The 18033-nt window shown below is 40.3% G+C and overlaps 1 long non-coding RNA gene across 9 annotated transcripts in view; it reads left to right on the top strand.

Annotated features, from left to right (window-relative positions):
- Nucleotides 1-18033, top strand: part of LOC307192110 — a 199998-nt gene that overhangs the window by 57360 nt on the left and 124605 nt on the right. For all 9 annotated transcript variants that reach the window (XR_013829967.1, XR_013829968.1, XR_013829969.1 and 6 more), the window contains one exon: nucleotides 13236-13406. This is a non-coding gene — a long non-coding RNA (uncharacterized lncRNA). The remainder of the gene's footprint in view (nucleotides 1-13235; nucleotides 13407-18033) is intronic.

Here is an 18033-nt window from a genome sequence, read left to right as displayed (position 1 = left end):
TTTAAAATAACCCTGTAAAGGAGGTACTTTTAATCCTATTAATTCTTGATAAAGATTAATAATAAAAGTATTTGGAAATCAACGGGTTTAAAATTTTTTGATATGCCTAAACACAAAGCATAAATTCTTATTCATATCCATTGACATTAGCATGTAAATGAGGATGACAAATTATTATTTTGGAAATTCTAATCATTTCTACCTTGTCCTTTTGAAAGAAGTACACTGGTAACAAATAGATCCATGATACACAAAATAATACTCTATACTTTTTGAGAATATTGAAAGCTAATTTGGAAAATAACTCCTCTTCTTTCTGAAAATTTTTGCCCACTCTGCACTTTCCTGTCTTTTTTAATCATGAATATATTACATTAAGCCAAAGATACTATGTAAACGGTTGCTTTGAAACTACATAAAACAGAAGTTAAAATTAGGTTTTACTTACTGCTTCCAACTTATCTTTTAATAATATGTGGTCAGATCCTGCTTTAAATGTACTCTTGGTTGAGGTACCTTGAGGAAGTAAGTTGCTTGACCTCAGTTAGGCTGTTTCCTTGTCTATAAAAACACAGGCAATGAAGTACATGCTCCAGTGCTCTGAAACTCAGAAATAACTTCTTGGGCATGAGTGCCAATGTAAGCAGGCAGTTTTCTTTTGTGCCACAAGAGGGCGTGCCTGTGTTGTTGCTAACCGGAGCTGAGGCCTGAATTCCTTTGCAAGATGTGGCTGAAAAGTTAGGGACAAGTAGATTGCTGGGAAAATGTGAAAGAAAAAGATTATTTTGACAGTGTCAAGGGAAAGAGGTACTCGAAACATAAAGTGATGTGAAGGGAAGGATTGTGAATAAGATCCCTTTAAGATGTGAAAACTTTCGCGACATAGATCATTACAGATTTCCATTGCCAGTCAACAACCTTTTTTTTTTTTGCCTATATCTGAGAAGTTTTATTAATTTTGTTTTCCTCCTTCTTTGCAAATGTGTTTATAAATCGGTTATATCAAACAAATATAGAACCCAAAGTTTAGTTTCTTAGTAGTGGTCTTGAGTGATTAATGTTGGTTAAAGTTAAGTTGGATTGTTTGTTCTCAGTGCCTTGGATATGTACAAAATCTGTTTGCCCCAAATTAGGAAAATTTGAATGTTTTCTTCCTGCCTCCCTCCATGCACTTTTTTCCCTTTGTTTGAGTTTCTGAGTTCTTTGATGTTTTGCTGTCATACATAGCTCAGAAAGTTGGGTGGGGGACAAGGAAGAGCATTGTTTTGTGAACCAACCCTAGGGACGTGGAACTAATTTTAATATACAGTGAAATCTTTACAATTGACAAGATCAGAGCTGTACAAATACAGTGACACTGGCAGTTGTGGAATTATTCTGATAAATTTAGGGAAATCATTTCATCTCAGCTATGTGACTGTTTCATGTGAATGTGTTCTTTAAATTATCCAGGCAACCCCTTTATTTTGCTAGTATTTTTTATTATAAATACAAAAATCATGAGCATGTTGTGTTTTACATAACTGTAATTGTACTTTTAACACTTTTTGTATTGGAAAATGTTCTGAATTTAGAAAGAATGATCCATAGGCACCTCCTTTTACTCTGAATCCTACTTTTAGAAGTTTTCTCTGGGGTTTGTTCCGGGTAGTAAACGCTATCCAAGTTCAGAGGCAGACTGCCCAGGTTCAAATTATCGCGCTGCTGTGTTTGAAATGTGACAAAAGCAAAGTTAGCCTAATAATTTCTCTCTCATTTGAATCTGATAGTTTCTTGAGCAGGAGAAAGAGAAGTGGAAACACTGTAGAAAATTATGCACTTTATCTGTGTGGCAGCCAATTTCAAACCATCTTCCTGGTACACTCTAAGGAGTTAAAAACATGTTAAATACTTTGAGATTGCAACATTTTAAAGAGAAAGAATATAAAAGAAAAAAGAACTCTGTAGCTCCGTTTTCTTTGCTTTCACCATGAAATGTGATCTTGTTTCAAAATATGGGAACACCCCGTGATAAACTCTTGTCCACATGAATGTCATCTGTCTTCTTTATTTTGGTAAAAAGAAGGTAGAGAATAGCTGATAGAGGGGCAAGCTGTTCCTTTAAAGTTACTTTTAAAAATTATGGAATATTTCAAGCATATAAAGAAAGCATAAGGAATAGTATATAATTAAAGTGTTATGTAATTAGTAAAACACTATGTGTGTCCTTCCTAAGCCTGTCTCCTTTTCTACCTTACAGAGGTAACTGCCCTGAATTTGGTTTTTATCATTCTCTTGAATGTTTTTATGCTTCTGTTACATATGGATGTATTCCTAAACGTAGATAGAATTGTGGTACCTGTATTTTTTTTTTTACGCTCTTAACAAATTTCTTAAGTGTTCAGTACATTATTAACTGTAACTACTGTGTTGTCCAGCAGAGCTCTAGAACTTTTTCGTCTTGCACAACTGAAACTATACACACTAAAACAGCAACTCCCATTTCCCCTGACAGCCATCATGCTACTTTGAACTTCTGTGAGTTTGCGTACCTTAGGTGCCGCATACAAATGGAAACCATGCAGTATTTGTCTTTCTATGACTGGCTTATTTCACTTAGCATAATGTCCTCAAGGTCCATCCATGTTGTCCCATATGACAGGATTTCCTTCTTTTTTAGGGTTGATTAATATTTTATTACACGTATTCTTTATCCCTTCATCCATCAATGGACATTTAGGTTGTTTCCACCTGTTAGCTGTAGTAAATATGGGAGCGCAAATATCTCTTTGAGATCCTGATTTCAGTTGTTTTGGATAAATATCCAGATGTGGAATTGCTGGATCATATGGTAGTTCTATTTTTAATATTTTAAGAAATCTCCATACTGTTTTCCATACCAGCTGCACCATTTTACGTTCCCAGCAACAGTGCACGAGGGTTCCAATTTCTTCACATCCTTACCAACATTTGCTTTTTTTGGTGTGTGTGTGTGTGTGTGTGTGTGTGTGTGTGTGTGTTTACAGAATAATAGCTATTCTGACAGGTGTAAGGTGACATCTCATTGTGCATTTGCATTTCCCTGAAGATTAGTGATGTTGAGCATCTTTTCATATACCTGTTGGCCACGTGTATGTCTTCTTTGGGGAAAAGCCTATTCAAGTCCTTTGCACATTTTTAATCATTTAACTTATTTATTTATCTATTTGTGTATCTATTTATTTATGCTGTTGAGTTGTAACAGCCCTTAAATATCATGGATATTAACCCTTTATCAGATATGTGATCTGTAAATATTTTCCCTCATACTGTAGGTACTCCTTTTCACTCTGTTAGATTGTTTGCTATGCAAAAGCTTTTTAGTTTAATGTACAGATGTTTGTCTGTTTTTGGTTTTGTTGCAAGACCAGTGTCATGAAGCTTTTCCCCTATGTTTTCTCCTAGGAGTTTTACAGTTTTGGGTCTTGATGTTTAAGTCTAATCCATTTTGAGTCGACTTTTGTATATAGCATAAGATAAGCGTCCAATTTCATTCTTTTGCATGTGGATATCCAGTTTTCCCAACATCATTTATTGAAGAGATTGTCTTTTCCCTTTTAGTGTATTCTTGGCACCCTTATTGAAGATCTACTGACCTATATGCGTGGATTTATATCTGGAGTCTTTCTTCTATTCCGTTGGTCAACGTGTCTGTCTTTATGCCAGTACCAGTTTGAGAAGAATTAACTTTAATACTTCTTTAACTACTTGATAGAATTCACCAGTGACCATTGGTCCTGTGCTTTTCTTTGTTGGGAAGTTTTTTTTTGTTTTTTTTGTTTTTTTCCGGTACGCGGGCCTCTCACTGTTGTGGCCTCTCCCGTTGCAGAGCACAGGCTCCGGACGTGCAGGCTCAGCGGCCATGGCTCACGGGCCCAGCCGCTCTGCGGCACGTGGGATCTTCCCGGACCGGGGCACGAACCCGTGTCCCCTGCATCGGCAGGTGGACTCTCAACCACTGCGCCACCAGGGAAGCCCTGTTGGGAAGTTTTTGACTACTGATTCAGTCTCCTTAACACTCTTCAGATTTGGTCTTCTTCATGATTTGGTCTTGGTGGGTTGTAGGTTTCTTGGAATTTTTCTGTTTCTTTTGTGTTATCCAGTTTGTTGATATATAATTATTCATTGCAGTCTCTTACAATCCTTTTTGTTTCTGCAGTGTCAGTTGTGAATGTTTCCTCTTTCATTTCTGATTTTATTTATTTGAGTTTTCTTTTTTTCTTAGTCTAGCTAAATGTTTTGTCAGTTTTGCTGATTTTTTTTCAAAAAGCCAACTCTTTCGTTAATTTTTCCCTATTGTTTTTCTACTCTCTATTTTGTTTATTTCTGCTCTAATCTTTATTATTTCCTTCCTTCTGCCAACTTTGGGCTTAGTTTGTTCTTGTTTTTCTAGTTCCCTGAGGTATATGGGATCTTTCTTCTTTTCTAATGTAGGTGTTTACCACTATAAACTTCCCTCTTAGTATTGATTTTATTATATTCCATAAATTTCAGTACGTTGTGTTTTCCTTTTCGTTTGTCTCAAGATAGTTCTAATTTCCCCTTTGATCTCTTCTGTGACCCGTTGGCTGTTCAAGACTGTGTTGTTAATTTCCACATGCTTGTGGATTTTCCAGTTTTTCTTCTGCTATTGATTTCTAGTTTTGTTCCATTGTGGTCAGAACAAATACTTGGTATGATTTCAGTCTTCTTAAATTTGTGTGGTACATGTTTTCAAACAAGATATAAATTGTACCTGTTGAAAGGAGAGCTCCAAGGAAAGCAGACTCTGAGAAGGAGATTAACAGGCAGGAGGTTTATTAGGGATATTTTAGGATTAACACCTGTGAGAGAGAAGGACGTGGGATTGGGCAGAGAGAGAGAAATTAGGCTGCAGTGCAGTCACAAGAAAGGCCTTAGCCAATGCCAGAGGGAGCCCTGGAGGTGGGACAGCCCCTCAGAATTGTCCTAAGTTGGGGCAAGGAGCCAAGCATTCACAGCCTCGCTGTGACCAGTTATCAGGCATCGGCTGCCCCCGGAGAGGGGACCTGACTTTGACAAGGTGACTCTTTTCAGCTGAGGGCTGTCAGCCTGCAGCACTCCAGTAGCTGGGGGAATAAGCCCTTCATCCATAAAGGGAGACCTGAGCAGCACATCTCAGCATCCATCACTTAGTACACATCATGTGCATCATCACAGCTTGCCTTTTTGGTCCAATATTGTGTTTCTGAGATTTACTCATGCTAATATCTATAGCTGTAGTCACTCATTTTATTTGTTTTTACAGTATTCTGTTTCATAAATACGTCACCTTTTTAAAATACATTTTCCTGTCGAGAGACATTTTAAGTTTTGCAATTTTTTCACTATTGAAAAATGTGGCTGTAAGCATTTTTTTGTATCTCCTTAGTGCATGTACTTAGTTCATCTGGGGTATATAACCAGAAAATTCCTGGGTCTTAGAATGTGCACCACTTCAAACTGAGTAACTGTAATGAAACTGCTCCCTACAGTGCTTGTACCTTGCTCCGTATCCTCACAAACACTTGGCATTGTCAGATTTTAATTTTGCCATTTGATGGGTATAAAATGGTATCTCACTGTGGTTTTAATAAAAATTTTGTTGATTACTGGTGAGATTGAGAATGTAGCTACTTGAGTGTCTTCAGTGAAGTGTGTATGCCAGTCATGTGCCCCCTTTTCCTATTGGTTTCCTTTTCTTATTAATTTAAACAATCTTTATTAACCCCTTCTTTACTGTCTGTGTGTGTACAGTTATCTTCTCCTGGTTTTGGGCTTGATTATTCACTTTTTAAATAATGCTTTTTGTTGAATAGGAGTTTCCTTTTTTTTTTTTTTTGCGGTACGTGGGCCTCTCACTGTTGTGGCCTCTCCCGTTGTGGAGCACAGGCTCTGGACGCGCAGGCTCAGCGGCCATGGCTCACGGGCCCAGCCGCTCCATGGCATGTAGGATCTTCCCGGACCGGGGCACGAACCCGTGTCCCCTGCATCGGCAGGCGGACTGTCAACCACTGCACCACCAGGGAAGCCCAGGAGTTTCCTTTCATGCAGTCAAATTTAATCAGTCCTTTTTGCATTGTTTCTTTGTGTCTTATTTGAAAAATTCTTCCTCAGGCTGAGGTCATATAAAAGTATTCTCCTCTGTTTCCTACTAAAAGTTTTAAAGTTTTGCTTTTCACAGGTTCACCTGCAATCCATCTAAAATGGAGTTGTGTGTATATTGTGAGTTGTAGTTACCTCATTTTATTTTCCTGTGGACAGCCAGTTTTCCTAGCAGCATTTATCAGTGGTGCATCTTTTCTCTACTGACGTGCAGTGCCATCTTGCCACATCAAGTTTCCATCTATGTAGGTCTTTTTTGTTTTATTGGGGTTTTTTCTTGCTTCAGTTCTACACTTTCTTTATGATATCTTTATTTCTTTATTGTATCTTATTGTCTGGTAGGGTAAATCCTCCCTTCTCCTCGTTCTTCTTTAAAATTGTCCCAACTTTTTGCCTTTTGTCTGACATGCATTTTGGACTTAGATTCCAAGAAGAATCTTCCTTGGATTGAGTTCATGCGTTGACTTTATAGATTAATTTGAGGAGTCTTGACATCTTTGCAGAATAGATGTTTCCTGTCAATGTCATCTTTAATATCTATATCTAGGTATTTGTACTGCACACATAATTTTTATACCTTACCTTTTTACTAAATACTGACATTTTGCATGTTAATAAATACATTTCTTAATCAACAGTTTAAGGTCTACGTAACCATCCATTTATTTAATCATGCCCCTATTGACAGATTAACACAGTTCACAATGATTTTTCTTGAACTTACATCTTTCCCATCACTAAATTATGTATAAATATTCACTTGTGTTTTATTCTTGTAATGCTAGGCTGTTATATAATTAAACATTTATCTGGAATAGATTCAGAGGTAAGATGTGAGAAAAACATCTAACTTACCCCATGGGGTTGGCTGTATTCACATACTTTGTCCTTTTGGTCTGACTTTGCCTTTTTTGTTTCACTGTCAAGGAACCATCAGCAGTGCGCATACCGCGTTAGATGTTTGAGTAAATGAACCAATTTTTAATATTTGTTGTATTTTCGGGCATGTTACTCTTCCATGGGTCCGTCTGTTGATTCCAGATACATTCCACACTGTCTTAAGTACGGGAGCTGTTAGAACACCCTGCTTCAGCAGCAGCAGCATATTACTAATCTTTAGATTTGTCTGGGATATTTCTACATCATTTCTCTTTCAGATAAACTTTAAATAGTTGGTCACTTTCCCTCTAGAACTGTTATGATTTTGACTGACAGTGTGTTAGTTTTCTGAAAAAAATTTAGTCATTTGTATTTTAATTTCCTGGCCTAACGAGTACTGCATATTCATCCAGCTTATGAATTCTGGAACTTTTTGGTTAGAGAAGATAAATCCCCAGATTTCTTTTTCAATTAAAATTCAAGGCAATGAAGGAAATCCATCGCAGCAAACGGAGTCATGCCACATGTTTATTCTGTAGACAAGTGTCTTTCTACATTGAGCAGCACTTCAGGGGCTTCACCTCCCCCCTGCAGAACATGGCTCACACGGTACCATGTGCCCTGGCTGGACAGATTTTTGAAACTAGAGTTGTGTACTCCTTGGCCAGAAAAGTCTTTTAATGGTCTTCCTCCTACAAATCTTCAAGGGAATTCTGTGCCTCCCCTTGTCTGATTTACCTTTTTTGTGGTAAGGAAATAGGACACAGAGCCTGTAGGGTATGGGAGGGAAGGCTGCATAACTCTTTTTCACACCTGCTTGGATTCTGGCAGTGCTACTTGCTAAGTGAAGGCTAGAGGCTGGTTTGTCGTGTGTTTTCACAGAGCACTGGTGGCTCCAGGCCAACGCATTTAGGCTTTGTCTTTTTTTTCTTGCATAAAATTGCCTATTTTTCACTTCACATGGGGGTGTTAGGCACTCAGAGATGTCTGTTCCTGTTTCACATGCACACCATCTGTGGTCCCTGGCATCTTAGGTTCCCAAATTGGCCGAAGTCGGTCAGCATACAGAGGGACCGGGGTCCTCGCCTGTGTTTGTCCCTGTTGGTGCAAGCCAGTGTTGCAGCACCCACCTGAAGCACCAGGCATTGGTGCCGTGGACGGAGTTTTTAAAAGTTTGAATAAACTATTTATTTAGAATACTTTCAGAAAAGTTGCAAAGATAGTACAGAGAGTTCCCATACGTCCCCCACCCAGTTACCCCAGTTGATAACTCTTACCTTATCATATTTGTCACAATTAAGGAACAAACATTGGTACATTAGTATTAACTAATTAAAATCCACATTTTATTCAAACTTCACTAGTTTTTCCGTAATACCGTTTTTCTGTTCCAGGATCCACCCAGGATATCACATTACATCTTGTCGTCATGTCTTCTTAAGTTCCTCTGGTCTGTGACACTTTCTTAGATTTTCCTTGTTTTTGATGATGTCCGTTTTGAGGAATACTGGTAAGATGTTCTGTAGAACGTTCCTCAGTTCAGATATCTCTCATGTTTTTCTGATTATTGGCCTGGGGTTGTGGGGTTTTAAGAGGAAGACCACAGAGGTGAAGTGACATTCTTATCACGTTGTGTGCAGGGAACATGCCATCATCACGAATTCTCCCTGATGTTGCTGACCTTGGTCACCTGGCCAGGGTAGTGTTTGCAAGGTTCCTCCACTGTAAATGTATTCTCTCCACCCCACCCCACCCCTTAGCATACTCTACTCTTTGGAAGCAAGTCAGTAAGCAGAGTGTAGTCCTAATTTAAGAGACTTGTTAATTGTCCTATCTGTCTGGACCCTGTTATATTTAAACCATGCCTATTATTTTTTGTACTTTGTGTTTAAAGCCTTAAGAATAAATAAAAACTGCCTAGGCCTAAAAAGGACTTGAGTAGTTAGTAACTATGTTTCTCCCAGTCTTTGTATATTTGCTTTATTGGTTTTATTTAAAAATCTTCATATCCTGTGTGCTACATCCTCGTGCCACGTGGGCTGGGCTCCTCCGTTCAGACCTTAGGAGTTCACATTACAGATTGCTTGTTGTGTTGTTTGTGGGGTGAAATTCTCAATTAATTTGATTTTTTTTGTCTGATTAGTTTTTTGAACTCAAATGACTTTACATTTTCACTTCAAGTCCATTTCTAAAGAAGAATGAAAGAAGAAGAATATTTTATTGTTTTGGCATATAATAGGAATGTTCTTGAAATGATATATATAAAAATTGTTTTTGTTCATCAAATTATCATTGTATGTGCTCTTAAGGAACCTACTATTTCAAAAAAACGCTGTAATAAGTTTGTGATGCCGAAAATGACCGACTTTGCAAATCCACATTTGCGGACACTTCATTTCATCCATAGGTGCGCATGTTTCATTAAGGTGGACTGGTTAAAGTGTGTTTTCAGAACATTAGAACTTCATGTTCCTTCTTCTTACGATTGTGAACTTACTTAAGAAATTGTTTTTAGTGTGTCAGAGGATTTTGTCTGTAAGTCCATCTTAGAATCCAGTACCAGAAGAGAAAGTTCAAAAAGTACATTTTAAGGGGGCTTTTGTTCACTTCATGGTCAACTCCGTATGACAACTCAAAAACAGAATAATGTTTTTAATCAACGGCAGGGGAAGTCCCTTCCCTGGCCCCTCAATTCTACTTTCAGTCAGTCAAAAGAGGCTTAGATTCATGTGGGGAATTCCCACGTGTTCTATAATAAGTCTCTTTAGAAGCTTTCATATATATGTGGAATGGAGGACAGTACGGCATACGTTTTCTATCTGTTGTGTGAGTGCTGTTCAGCATACTGGTGCTGTGTTTTAATATTACTCATTCTTTTTTCTAAGTATAGATGTGCAAGAATGAGAAAGGCTGAGCTTTATAAAATGAAATAGAAAAAATTAATTTGTTCTCAGGTCGGTTAAAGGCCCGTTAAATGTAAGATCTTTGGATATATGCTGGCTCTTTTTTCTGCAGTAAGTAAAGAAAACTCTAGAGAGCTTTGGAGACAGGAGGCCCCGTCAGCTGCCTTTCGCTGCACGAACCGGCCCCTCTCTGGTTAGCTGCAGGCTCTCCTGTCCTTCATGCTCAGAGTCAGGCAGAGTTTTACTGCTCAGATCTGGCAGATGGGTGTCCTGCACTTACCGTCAGGTCAGATTCCTAAGGACTAGAAGTGCTCTTCAAAAAGATACTAAATGTTGAGCCATTTTGGGGAAACTATACCAGGTTGAAGGTCCATGACATACCATAGGTAATTGGTATACTCGGAAGAAGGCAGTCAGAGAACGTGTGTGTGGACCACCTGCGCTGTGCTGCACTTTCCCGAGCTGCGTGGGCGAAACCATGGCTTCTGGGGGGACAGGGTTATGTTTACACTCCCGTTGACTCCGTTACCTTGTCCCGCCAGGGACATGTGAGAACCCCAGCAGCAAACAGGAAGCGGCCGTGCACTCTACCACTCTGCACGCGCATTTGCAAAAACAACTTAGTACCGAATGGAAGTTGTCTTCCATGAGAGGAAATCTCATAATTGGTACACAGGAGGCAGGGTGCCCGGGCATCCTCTGCCTCGTCCTCCATGCCATGCCCGGGCCTCGGTGGGGTTTGTTGTTGGGGAAAGAGATATGGAGTATTGGGAGAGGTGGGCATGGAACAGAGGCTGTCTTTCCCTTAAGGCATTTACAAGTCCTCCCAGCCCCATCCAAAAGCCAACCAGGAGTAAAAAACAACAACAACAAAAGATTCTCTTGAGTTTTCCTGGTGCTTCCGCAGGTCTTTATATCTCAAAACCCTACTTAACATATTTTCACGAAAAACTAAATTTTGGTGTTCCTATGCCAGGAAGATTCCATCTGTGAGGGCACCTTGAAACTGTTACCCATCTTCTATTGCCCCCCTTTTTATGTTGCTTCTCCTCTAAGATCCCCTCTGGTTTTCATCTGGTTGCAAAACTTCAGGGAATTGTGCATTTGAACCACCTCCTGCTGAGCTGTCTGTGCTCTCCAGTGGACTTGGGACAGTCCTTACGGGGTCCTTATGTGCCTGCTCTGAGCCGGTCTGCTGGAGAGCGCTGCATGGGCTGCCTTGTGGAGTCCAGCCCCCCTCAGTCCAGAACCACACTGCATCTCAGGGGCGGTTTTGAAGCTGCACAGTGAATACCTCATGCAGTAAAAAATTTTTTTCAGCTTCTTCTCTCTCCTACATTCATTCATTCAACAAACATTTATTACGTGCTCATTTTGAACCAGGCTCTGTGATAAGGTGAGAGATAACAGAAATAAAAAGGCCCAGCACTGTGTTCAGTAAGCTTCCAGTCTAGGGAGATAAATAGAGTGCAGTGTGGTAACAGCTCTGATACAGAAGCGCCTGGGAAGGCCTGCAGTCCAGACACTCATGGCAGATGGTTCCGGAGAAACTGATAGATGACCTAGGTTTGGGAGGCTGGAAGATGGGGGAGAAGAGGGGGGTTACGGTAAAGGAAGGAGAGTGAGAGCCAGGGGATATGTAGGCTTTGGAGGTGCTCCTGGGGGAGGTTGCTGCCTATTCAAAGGCCTGTACAGTCTAGAGACTGAGGAACATGCTGGAAACCGCAGGGTGTCAGGACCTGGTTGAGGTTAGTGTTTGTTAAAGAAAACTTCTCAGACAGTTGAGTTATGAGCACGTGCCAGCGTTTTATTACAGTTTTGCGACGCAAGGGAAGAGGCCCATGGTAGGTGTATTCAGAGAGTCACTCTTGGTAGGAAGAATGATTAAATCATCATTGAAAAGAATGTCTGATTATAAATCCTTAGACTCTGATAGTTGACAAGTCAACTGGGTGGGTGGTAGTGAGTTCCCAGAACAATCTTCTTCAAGTTCATTAGAAAGTTGCCTAGAAAAAAGCATTTTATCTGGAATGCTGTTGATGTCTTTTCACTAGGATGTTGTGAATTTTAACAGTAGGCATTTGGTTCTGTACCAGACCAGGTTTGGGGCAGTTTTTCTTTTATAGGTTCAAGGTCACAGTGGAGTGCACGTGAGTTTTCAGGGATCTGCTGGTGAAGAGCTTTGTAACCTAAGCTGAGGAGAGTTTGGATTTTTATCCTGAGGGCAGTAGGGAGTCACTGAGGAATCTTCAACCCCACCCATCAGTGTGGGGAGGGGATCAGCTGCAGTGTGAGGCTGCAGCAGCAGGGGTGGAAGTTAGTAGAATATTTTAACTCTCCAGGGGAAAAATGAGAGCTTTGAGTTCAGTCTGTCTCCTCCTTTGCCCCCCTCCTTCCCAGCCCCTACACCTGGAGCAGCTCTGAGACAGAAGCATAGCTGCGGGGTGGAGGTGGGAATTAGCAGTTGCTTTTCCTCCAGAAGAGTCAGTTTTAACTTTTTAAATTTAAATGAAAATTTTTCTTGCCACAATAAAAGAAAAGATGGTTATGTTAGGATGAAGGTGAAAAGATTTTAGAGGAAGAGCTCAGGGAGGAGAGCCGAGACCCTTCCAGTGGGCGCTGGGCCCCCTCTGCCTCCAGCCCTGGGCCTGGTCCCCCACCCTCTCCTTCCAGGCGTGGTCCGTCTCTGTCCTGAGACACCAGAAGCAGTGTCAGAACCCAGGGTATCACCTGGATGTGGCCTCGGCCTTGAGGCTGTCCTCAGCATCTCTGCCCTAGTATGCTGTAATTACGTAAGGTTCTGTCCTCCCTCAGAAATCTGCAGGCTGAACCTACTACTCCAGGCTGCTTCAGTGCATCTGCTGCAGTTAAAATAGAACCTTCAGAAGTGCCCTTGCCCCAGGTTGCATACCTGTTGGCATGTGATGATCTGCGCTGTCAGATCATGACATAACGATGTCATGGTGTCATTCTGTGCACAGGTGTAGCTAGGTTACAAGAATTCTCAGGGAACCTGGACTCGGGCTAGGTCTCAGTGGTTTGTGGGGTCGTACCCCTGTAACCGGATTCTTCTTTGGCAGGTGTCTCTGTGGTCTTACCGTTCCAGTGTTTTCTCTGTTCTCTCATTATAATGTTTAATCACTGTCTTGTTAACATGCTGCCATAAAAGTAACCCTCCATAAGTACCTGCTAGAAATTGTACGGGCATATCTGAGAATACGCACTTCTCTTCTAAACTTGATGTGAATAGGGACTTGCCCTTAACTTCTATTACTCTTAGAAACATGTATTCAAAATAAATAATCATTCTCCTTTTTTAAAATTGTCATCCAGGTTGCAGAAATATGTGCCTCTAAGAACTCAGGAGGACCTACTTTGTGGGAGCAAAGGTAGTGAGTCCTACCTGCAAGCTTGGAAACGAGAGTTCACTTGTGCCTCTTCATCCAGTCGGGACATTTCCTCGGCAACCATTTATGCAGCAATTAGAAGATGAGGAGTTGAGAGGTATGTACTTGGACATTTTAATGCTCAGATGCAATCCCTGTCAGATTGAAAACCTCAGTTTTCATTTTTTTCATTTAAAATAAGTAAATAAAAATGCTTAATACTTAATTATAGAAAAACACACTATTAAGGTATGTGTATGTTTTGTGCTGTCTTTTTTTTTTAACATCTTTATTGAAGTATAATTGCTTTACAATGGTGTGTTAGTTTGTGCTGTATAACAAAGTCAGTCAGCTATACATAAACATATATCCCCATATCTCCTCCCTCTTGTGTCTCCCTCCCTCCCACCCTCCCTATCCCACCCCTCTAGGTGGTCACAAAGCACCAAGCTGATCTCCCTGTGCTATGCGGCTGCTTCCCACTATATCTATTTGACATTTAATAGTGTAAATATGTCAATTGTGCTGTATCTTCTTGATGCTCTTTCTCTGATGGGAGTGTTTGTATATATTAATGCTGGCTTATTTGGGAAAGCAGAATAGAAGATTACTGCTTGAAGTGATTTCATTTAGCTGTGAAGTTATTTGGAAACGCAGATAATCTTCTCACATGCCTGTATCTGAGTTTTGTTATTATCAGAATATCAGCATGGGGACCAGGGAAATCTATTAATCATTTGTTTCTTCTTTCAGTGTTCACACTTAAATTTATATCTCTCCTTATGTGTTAGTTGTTTCAGTCTCCCTTAGATGGTTGCTGAAGTGTAATGCTCTGTGGCTTGAGGGAAAATGTGGAAGGGAGTGAGGGACTCTTCCACCAAGTAGACACAACCTCGGTTTGCTAAAGGTTTTCCTCCAACTCTTCACTCTCATCCTTCTTAAATAGGTTTCTACTTGGATGTCCATGAGGATATGATAAATATTTCTCTTCCTCTGTGAAACACTAATGCTCCCAGACTTTCTTTAACATGGACTTGCACTAATCAAAACTACAATGAGATATTGTCTCACACCGATCAGAATGGCCATCATCAAAAAATCTACAAACAATAAATGCTGGAGAGGGTGTGGAAAAAAGGGAGCCCTCTTGCACTGTTGGTGGGAATGTAAACTGATACAGCCACTATGGAGAACAGTATAGAGGTTCCTTAAAAAACTAAAAATAGAACTACCATATGACCCAGCAATCCCACTACTGGGCATATACCCTTGAGAAAACCATAATTCAAAAAGAGTCATGTACCAAAAAAATGTTCATTGCAGCTCTATTTACAATAGCCAGGACATGGAAGCAACCTAAGTGTCCATCAACAGATGAATGGATAAAGAAGATGTGGCACATATATACAATGGAATATTACTCAGTCATAAAAAGCAACGAAACTGAGTTATTTGTAGTGAGGTGGATGGACCTAGCATCTGTCATACAGAGTGAAGTAAGTCAGAAAGAGAAAAACAAATACCATTTGTATGCTAACACATATGTATGGAATCTAAAAAAAAAAAAAGGTTCTGAAGAACCTAGGGGTAGGACAGGAATAAAGACGCAGACGTAGAGAATGAACGAGGACACGGGGAGGGGGAAGGGGAAGCTGGGACAAAGTGAGATAGTCACGTGGACATGAATACACTACCAAATGTAAAATAGGTAGCTAGTGGGAAGGAGCCGCATAGTACAGGGAGATCAGCTCAGTGCTTTGTGACCACCTAGAGGGGTGGGATAGGGAGGGTGGGAGGGAGGGAGACACAAGAGGGAGGAGATATGGGGATATATGTATATGTATAGCTGATTCACTTTGTTATAAAGCAGAAACTGACACACCATTGTAAAGCAGTTATACTCTAATAAAGATGTTAAAATAAAAATTAAAAACGAAAACAAAACATGGACTTGCACTAAATTCCATCTTAATGAATAAGGTGTCTTCTTTTTATGCGCCAGTGAAAGAGGAAAGTCCTACTAGTTACATGACAGGCTCGTTTTCAATAGTGTCAGAGATAATCTGAAGAGAACCATAATATTAAATCATTAGTGGTGCTAATTTTAAATAGGGCTATGCTGTGATCCTAGATCAGGTGTTCTGTAGAAATGTTAAACCCAAGATGAAATCTAGCGATTGGCTGTTTTCTAACTGGAGACTGAGAGAAGCCACCTCCCCACTCTGAGGGCCTGAGGGCTTCATGAATGTTTTCAACTTTTAGCCACAATAATTTGAATTTTCTTTTGGATACCTCAGTCGATTCCCTTCTGTCGCCAGCAACTTTGAGACTTTTACTGCAGAAATGTGACAGATTAAGTAGGTGAATTTTGTTGTTAATGGTTTTTTATCTCCTCCCTGGGTACCTAGATCTGTGGAAGAAATTATAACAAATCCCTGGTCTAGAGTCAAGCCTCTGGACTCTTTTTTTTTCCTATAGTGAAAGTGAAAATTTACTAATTCTTAGAGTCAAAATGTATCTAAGCTACTTAATTCTTAAGTCCATTTTGACAATGACCTTTTAGTGGTACTGATGATGCAATTCTACCCTTAATTTTAACTTCTTTCATTTAATTACATATTTGAAATGTCAGGCTGTAGTTCATGAACTTCCTTAAGTTATTTTTACACTGGGGTTATAAATAAGATAATAATTTGGCTTATTATTTTTAATATCTGTGACTTTTTTTGTGAAATAAAAATTGATTTATCAATTGATTCATGCATTCATTCACTGAATGTCTCCTATTTGCCAGTCACTGTATTAGGTGCTGGAGATACAAAGATTAAGACCTAGTCTCTTACTTTAAAGGTGCTAACAAGTACACAAGGAGAGGCGCATAAATAAATATTGTTATAAGAATAGCAAACACTTCTGTAGTACTTACTATATGCCAGGCACTGTTCTAAGTGCTTCCTAGGCATTAACTTTAACTCCTGAATTGATAAAAAAGCCCTATGATGTTCTTACTATTATTTTCTCTATTTTACATAAAAACAAATTAGGGCCCGGAGAGGTTAAGCACTTGTCCAAGGTCATAAAGCTTGTTTTGGTTGACAGTCGAATGTAGTTAAGTGCAGAAACAGAGCTGCCTATGGAATGCTCTGGCAGAACAGGGGAGCATCCAGCTGGGGAAATGGGGAATGGAGATGTCGTATCAGTGACATCTTCCCGAAGGAGACAATCCCTGAACAAGTGGGGTGGAAGAGGCAGATTTCTCTTTGAAATATTTATTAACATAAATGCCGCATCATAAATGAGTTCATAGGTCAAATCAGTGACAAATACCAGAAGATGAGGAGATAGTAAAAATATACCAGATCCCTGCATCTTCAATTTAAACGACAAGGAAAAAGATTTCCAATTTTGAGGCAGACACTTATTTTCAGTTGGTATAAAGTACGGTAAAAACTTGGCATTTGAAAAAAATCTAATAGAAATGTTAATTTACTTATACTCTGTAAGCGTGTGGGATAAATGTGTGATCCTTTGGAAGATTCTAAAATGAATGCCCAATCACTGAAGATTTTATCTTGGGAAACCTGTAGTAATCTAATAGTCTACTACTAGTATTTATTTGTGTAAACGCAGCGGAAAGATTGGTTAACATCTTTCAGATTAAAAATTGGCAGAACTACCTGATTAGGTAAGTTAGTTTCATCATTACAGAGATGAAAAACTATTCAGAAGGTGGGCTGGTGGCACCCATGCCTGGCCTGGCTGCGCTGGGTCTTTGCTTTTCCACCTTCCTGTCCATCCCCTACTTTTTTGAGCATCAGCCGTATGTTTAACCATCCTTTTGCCCCCCACCCCCCTATAAGTCTTCTCTGCTGACTTCCTCATTACTCCCACTCATCACTGATGACTGCCTCATTGCTCTCCACCCTGCCCCAGCTTCACGGGATGACCCACCTCCTTCCCTGATGGCATGGGTTTTGGGGCTTGTCTTCACCAGTGATCTCCCCAACTCCCCTCAGTTCCCCACTTCCTAGACCTTGTCTACTCATGGCTCAGATCAGTAAGTCAGAAATTCCCTCCTTGACCACATCCTCTTGTCCATCCACCTTGTCCCACAGAGTTACACCCGCTGCCTCTCCTTTGATCTCACTGAGACCTCCCTAATCGGTGGACTCCTTTGCTCTGTACTTAGCCGTTAGTTCCTTCCTGTCTTTATTTCCCTCCTTGTCCGTGTAGAATCCGTGGTCCAGGTTTTAAGTCACTCTCTTGCCAAAAGCTTACACCTCCTGACCTTTTTGTCCTTTTGCTTGCATCCAGGCTGCTCAGCAGTGTTGGAGCGAATCCTACGAGGAGGTAGATTGGTACCTGTCTGCATAAGTTGAGGTGTTGCCCAACACTGCACAGCACTTGCATGATTCTGGTTAACTGTCCTACTCGTTCTTCATGGTGCCTGTTACTAAGCTAGTCCGATCCTCAAACTCATGATCCTTCTCCTCCCCACTTACTCCCATCAGCCGAGTTCCTGCAGTGGAACTCTCTGTCCCACCTGCCACGGAGCCTTCTCTGGTCCTGATGACCTCCTGGTTTTTCATCCACCTTTTATACTGTCTTAATTGTCTTTGTACGTTTCATTTCCAGCAAACTGACTTCTGTTATAAGACGAGTACAGACATCTGTTTTCTCTCCTAAGTACAGTAAAACATTTTTGTGCTTCTGTCCTTTGCCTTCTGCTGGCATTTATTGGAGGG

Source organism: Stenella coeruleoalba (genome assembly GCF_951394435.1).
Source record: "Stenella coeruleoalba genome assembly, chromosome: 9".
Taxonomy (NCBI): domain Eukaryota; kingdom Metazoa; phylum Chordata; class Mammalia; order Artiodactyla; family Delphinidae; genus Stenella; species Stenella coeruleoalba.
Note: the sequence above shows the minus strand (reverse complement) of the source record. Positions and strands in the feature narration are given on the sequence as shown.